Source organism: Vollenhovia emeryi, unplaced genomic scaffold, assembly GCF_000949405.1.
Source record: "Vollenhovia emeryi isolate VEMERY1.0 unplaced genomic scaffold, V.emery_V1.0 DF939290.1, whole genome shotgun sequence".
NCBI classification, from domain to species: Eukaryota; Metazoa; Arthropoda; class Insecta; order Hymenoptera; family Formicidae; genus Vollenhovia; species Vollenhovia emeryi.
In genome coordinates this window covers 139,458-145,671 of record NW_011967076.1, presented here as the reverse complement: position 1 = coordinate 145,671, position 6,214 = coordinate 139,458, and the positions used below count along the sequence as shown (strand labels likewise).

Below are 6,214 nucleotides of genomic sequence, written 5' to 3'. Positions count from 1 at the left end.
AAAGAAACCGTTCTCTCTGTGCGGAAAAAAAATTAGCTGCTGTAGCTAAATAACTTAGCAAAAAATGGACAGCTAATATTTTTAGTTGTGATAGCTAAAATTTTTGCAAAAAATGGACAGCTAATATTTTTAGTTGTGATAGCTAAAATTTTTGCTACGACAGCAAACGGGTTTGCTGTCGTAGCAAAAATTTTAGCTATCACAACTAAAAATATTAGCTGTCCATTTTTTGCTAAGTTATTTAGCTACAGCAGCTAATTTTTTTTTCCGTGTAACTGTGGCAATCGTGTGTATAAAATCACATGTATTACGTTGGTGTTGAGAGGATAGTCATTATGATATGTTATGCGAGTGTTAACTTAGTTTGCGCACTGACAAAATATGACTGGTTAAAATAACGTTAAACATATTTTTTTTATTCACCTGGGCCTCAAATTGGAGTTTCAAACAGACTCCGAGGTCCAAGTGAAGACAGAATAGAATAATTGAGGTCCGGTAAATTCTCTTCGGCCTAAGAGGTTTCAGAAAGGGTGAAACATTTTATTATATTCTTTTTGAGAGTTAGAATGAGGCTAAACGCAATTTTTTTTTATTCATTTGGGTCTCAAATTGAAGTGTCAAACTTCGACGTCCAAATAAAGACAGAATAGAATAATTGAGGTCCATTCTGGGACCAAATATTCGACTCGGGAGAGGTTCGGTAAATCCTCTTCGGCCTAAGAGGTTTCAAAGAGGGTGAAATATGTTATTACATTCTCTTTGAGGGTTAGAATAAGGTTAAACACAATTCTTTTTAAACAACTAAATTTTCAACTCTGTCCTTTAAAGATATATTAATCAATTACAGTGTGAACGCCTTTTTATTTTTAAGGACCTGGCCCAGATGGAGGTGGCCACTTGAATTATTATGTGAATCCGTATACCGTATTTGTTCCATCTTGTCCTGTGCACCATTACAAACCGACATGTACATGTTTTTTTCCCCTTTAGATGGAATTATTGTCGTCAGTGAATTCACTTGTTATAATATCGCACAGTGATTTTTCTAAATTATCTTTATAAATGCTATACATAGCACTTATATGTTAGGTATAGCATTTATAAAGATAATTATTTTATTTATAAAATAATTGTAATACCATATTAAACAAAGCTTGTTGAACTTGGCCTTAATTACACGTCGTTATTTTTAATAGAACACAAGCGATACTTCATTATTTATTAAAATTCTTATTGCGAAAAATATTACCTCAGCCAGGGTTCGAACCTGGGACCTCCCTCAATCCGTGACGGGCGTCTCACCCACCTCGACGGGTTGGCCCTAAAGGGGAAAAAACCTGTGCATGTCAGTTTGTAACGGTGCACGGGACAAGATGGAATAAATACGGTATACGGATTCACATGATAATTCAAGTGGCCACCTCCATCTGGGCCAGGTTCTTAAAAATAAAAAGGCGTTCACACTGTAATTGAAGAATTCTTTTCATTTGGGCCTCCAATTGAAGTGTCAAACTCCGAAGTTCAAATGAAGTCAGAATAGAATAATTAAGTCGGTTCCGGGACCAAATACTCGATCCGGGCAGGCTCGAATCGGAGCCGAGGAGGTTTCTTATTAAATTTTTTTTATTTGTGACACTTGTCGCTCACGTGCGGTTGTAAACTCAATACGGTCCTATAAGTGTTTATTATGCGCTCGTTCTTCCTCATAATTCAGCAATCTGTACATTATTAATGTCTCTCCGATAAATGATACCCCTTTCATTTTAATAATTCAAGCTTATCTTCGGCTTGTAAACGATTCCGTTATAACATGATCGAGCTGCCGCGCGTGCTTATTTTTACAAGCGACGTCTTCATGCAGCTCACGCGAAACAGCCAGTGGTTCCCCACCGTGGTCTTTCAACCTAAATTAAAAAAAAAAGGTCAAGGCGCTCATAACGCGATCGACGCTGCGCCGCGTAACATTTGTCTCTTATCGCGATTATATTTACTGCGATAATAAAATCTTCGTCGAACACAGCCGGGATCTTATACAGTGGTCGTCGTTAAAGTGCAATATCGCATACGAGGACCGTTTTCTCATTGACGATATAACACGTGACTTGCTTGCAAGATCTTCCTTGCGGGCCCTGCTTTCGCGTTTTCTCGTAAGCTAGCTGTTATCTCCTTTTATCTATTCATTAGCGACGTGTATTTATGCGTCATTACTGTCGCACATCTGTTACCCGAGCGCATCTTTGGTCGACGATATCGAGTATAACGTGCCAAGAAGCTTCCTGCAATTTCGCGTGCGTAACTATTTATAAATTTTCAAGAGAGAGTATTCAGAGAGAAATGGCTTCTCTTCCTGATTAAATTCCTGATGGCTTCTCTTCTTATAAAGTTTTTAAAATTTTTTTAGTTTTCTACGACGTCAATAATTGTAAACGATAAAAAAACGAAGATGATTATTTTTTATGCGTTCTTTCAAAGTGTCGTTTAATTCTTTCTTAGCTATTTTTTTCGAATCGATCTTGCGAGTACTTGACTGGCCAAGTAAAAATCTTTCGACTTGGATGCTTCACGATTGATTAATCGGCAAATCAAATACAATTTGGGTGTTTCCGATTTATTGCAGAATACTTCTCCGCAATCTCATATCGGATATTTATCACGAGAAGATTGTCAGCTTGCATGGGCAGATCCGACTCCAGATTTGCAAATGTCGCGTTTTATATTCTCTGGAAGACAAGTGGCATCGTAAATTTATCTGACCATCAGGCATCTGTTTAAACACTTATAGAATACACGTGCATAAATCGAATGATAATCTGTTGGAAATAATCGCCCCTACACGTCGGTTAAGCTTTACAGTCCTAATAAATGAATGCGATTCGATCAATCTCCTCGCGATTTTTCCGACCGCGACAATCCGTAATTTGTTAATTACATTCATTGAGTAATTGATTATCGATGCGTGTTATAAAGGTTACTGCTCTATGAAGTTCGAAAGTTATTACGTATATTATTCATTGTTTCGAGTCAAAAAGAAGACGCAAATACTCGTGGAACTCTATTGATTACACCAGCAATTAAAATAAGCACTTGACCGTTTCTGAACGAAAGATGGATAGACATCGCTAATTCTCCTAAGAGGGACGAGACAAAATATAAATGTTCGTCAACTCGGTTCTCTTTGTTTCTTTAAAAAATTATTCAAGTTTTGCTCCGCGTGATGAGAGTAAAAAAGAAAGAACAAAAGTCTTGTAGTAATCGTTAAAAAAGATAAAGAGCAGGGACCCATTAATATTGCAATTTACATTAATGCGAATTTAAAAAACGCAGGCATCAGTTATATCGTCGCCCAAAATGGCTCGATGGCTGATTTATTGGAGCTTTCATTAAACTGCCAATTCTCCGCTCGCTTTCCACGAATATTCGTTCTCTCCTGAAATTAATTATGATCCACGTTAATATATCTGGATTGTCATAATTTCCGCGTGATCCAGTATTTTATCGAGATGACCCCTTTATTATTTCAATAATACTATATACAGTGTTTTCTGTTATCTAGATGAAATTATCTAGATGATCATCTAGAAAAGGCTGTTTCCTTATCTCATATTTATCTAGATAAGAATGAAACGTATTATCTACATCTTTATCTTAGATTTAAAAATACGTTATCTGTCTGAAATTATCTAAGATAATGGTTGCATTCAGCAGAACTCAGTTATTCGTGGCTAGGTTTAACCCATTATTTATCATTGGTAAATAATTTCATTTCCTAGTTTATCCGAAATTCATACAAACAATTATCATTTCCATGTACAACATTATTAGTATTTCAAGAAATTAATATTTCAAATTTATTAGTTTCAATATCTGAATCTGATTCACACTATTCCATACTGTTCAAATCTTTATTTGCTTCTAACGTGAGTCAATTTTGATCACAATTTTCATATGTGATGCTAAAGCATCTAAATGATTTAGCATTAAAATTTGTAGCATTATCTGTTAGAATATTTGTAATTTTTGATATGTAAATTAAATTTTCTCAATACATTGTGCACAACTATTGCAATATTTTTATAAATGTAATTGTACATTATTCTTTTACAAGCCAATTAAATATAATCCTGCTTTTTTAATAGATTTATAAATATAATTGTTTTTATTTTTTCTTTAATTACTTTTTAAAGCAATGTTATCTTGAAATTATCTAGATAAAATGCTTATAGTTTCATCTATTATCTAGATAAACTAGAAATAAATAATCTATATCTTATCTAAGATAAAATTTTATATGTCTTATCTTATCTTTATCTAGATGATTTCAACTTTATCTACGTAAAACACTAACTATATAAATATGACAAATAATATAGCACCTGTAATAAACAAGTTTCCACGTACACGCGTTAACAAATGATACCTTCCTTGCTTTCAATATTGAAATGTTACTAGCGAAGCAGAGAAACTATAGAGTAAAAGGTAGAAATTAGTGTAAAAGGTGCGCTAGTTGACAGCAGATGGGAAAAAAGAATACACGAAAGTGCGTTTGTAAATTCGCGGGTCGAGTTATAAATTGTACCTTGCAGTGAGTAGGGTACGTTAATTGAATGTTACGTATGACTTATATGGAAAAAGAAGTCGTAAAAAAGACGAGCGTTTTCGTATACATAATCACGTGGATGTGGAACAACCGACGAAAGTGGGACAACAAGAATCAAGGTTTGATAAAGGAATCCGTTTTTCTCGTCCTGCGTATGTCTCTTTCGCCGGCGTTTCTTTTTATGTACAAAACACGAGATCGTCCCTTCGTTAAATCACAATATTCTTACCCAATTACTGTTAACTGTCTCTGGATATCATCGATGTGAAAGTATAACGTACAGAGATCATCACATAAAGTAAATTAAAATTTCTACGTCAATTTCTTTTTCCGATAATACACTCTGAAAAAACATTCGGGAGTTTCGAAGGCGAAACATCATATAACTTTCTCTACATTACCCAGAGAACCATCTTAATAATTTTATCCTTTATCGGGCAAAAAAGAAATCACGATGAACCGATCGCACGGCCATTACTGAGCGTTTAATTCACGACCGATCGATTACCCGAATCGATCCCCGTCGTATCGTGTGAGATAAGTGCAAATGTCAACATCTCTCTTTCTTTCCCCGTAATTGTCAAGCGGAATCGACAGATAATGACATGACATTAGACGCGGAATCGCTGTTAAACGCCAAAGAATTGACGGACGTTATGTATCGTTAATGGACCGATGCACTATCGTGCATCAACCATTATCATCATCGATAATTCGCAGGTGGCAGGTGGCAGTCGCTGCTGATGTGGTGGTGCCTCTTCTTTACCTCGTAGCTGGCTATAATGCGCTAGCTTATTACGCGTAATCGCGGCGGCGGCCTGTCTATTAGGCGGATCATCATGGGAAGCTTCGCGACAAATTAATCTCGGCAATTTGCTCGAGCCGCTGCGCATCGAGGGCGCATCGTCTAACACCCATCCAAATGATCGTCATCCAGCTAATGTTCCTCGCGCGCGAAACTGGCATTTAACCCCTTGCCTTAGAGCGGGTCGTTCCGCGCGCCAGGTCGACGATTAGCCTCTTGCTCTCTCGGGGCGATATTATCGGCATACTAACGAGCATAATCGTAATTGGTGTATTTTACACGGGAAATGAAATGAGAAGATCACGAGAGGATTCATTGAATTTCCAGCGTTAGGGTTGCAACGAGATGTATATGGTCGATTATCGCGTTTCACGCGTCACCAATGGCTCGTCATTGAATATCAATCATCATAGCCTCACGAACTACGACTAATGTTTCAACATTCTGTTAAATATTCTGCTTTTTCCATTTATTTCGTCTTTTATTTCATATACTCAGATAGCACAAGACACTCCTATGAACATTTTAAGAATATTCTTCAAGAAGATTTGGAATATTCCATGGGTCATTCTTATACAGGGTGAGTCTTTCCATATCCGACAAAATTTTTGAGAAGGTAGAACGGATCGAGATGAACGGAAAAGTCCTGTACCATTTTGCCATTTTCGTAATAGTTAACGAGTAATTAATTATTAAAAATCGTTGTCTTAGGCCGGCCTACCGCCCAATTCGAGCGCGTGGCAAGATGTGACCGCTCGGCGATCGATATTGCTATGCGCACATCTCGCCACGCGCTCGAATTGGGCGGTAGG

The 6,214-nt window shown here is 36.7% G+C and overlaps 1 protein-coding gene across 1 annotated transcript in view; it reads left to right on the top strand.

Annotated features, from left to right (window-relative positions):
* The window catches only part of LOC105559100, a 26,708-nt gene that overhangs the window by 6,187 nt on the left and 14,307 nt on the right, over window positions 1–6,214 (top strand). The gene's annotated exons all lie outside the window — the stretch shown is intronic.